Raw genomic sequence first — 575 nt, 5'->3', positions numbered from 1 at the left:
CCGCTTCACTTCGGCCTCCAAGCCCGGCCAGTGGAAGCGGTCGTGGATCCGCTGGATGGCGTTCCCGGCTCCGAGATGCCCTGCCAAGGGATGGGAGTGAGCCAGCTCCAGTACAGTCTCCGTTTTGGTGCGTGGCACAACCAACGACAATTTTTCCTCCCCCCTTCGCTGCACGACACAGTACAGCAGGCCATTTTCCATGACGAAATGCGGGAGAGGGTGGGGACCAGGCTGAACCTCCTTGCCTTCAATGACCCAGACCTGGGTCCATCCATGCTTCAGCCTGTCGTCTTCCCGCTGTTCCTTCCCAAATGAGCCCCCTCCCGTCACCTGTTGGAACACATCATAGAAGACATTAGGATTTTGGGAGGGGGACTCACCTTCTCTCCCGCTATCCGAGGCCAGAAGCACGGGCCGCTGACGAGGTCCTGTCGTGGGCCTCCTTCTTCGGCGGACCCCTCCCAGGCTAGCAGGCTGCATAGCCATGGCCAGCAGGCGGTCAAACCCTGGCCAGTCTCTCCCGATCAGCACGGGGACGGGAAGATCCTTCATGACCCCGACTTCCACCGGCCAGG

The sequence above is a fragment of the Sinocyclocheilus grahami genome, unplaced genomic scaffold, assembly GCF_001515645.1.
Source record: "Sinocyclocheilus grahami isolate Dianchi unplaced genomic scaffold, SAMN03320097.WGS_v1.1 scaffold695.1, whole genome shotgun sequence".
Classification (NCBI taxonomy): domain Eukaryota; kingdom Metazoa; phylum Chordata; class Actinopteri; order Cypriniformes; family Cyprinidae; genus Sinocyclocheilus; species Sinocyclocheilus grahami.
Note: the sequence above shows the minus strand (reverse complement) of the source record.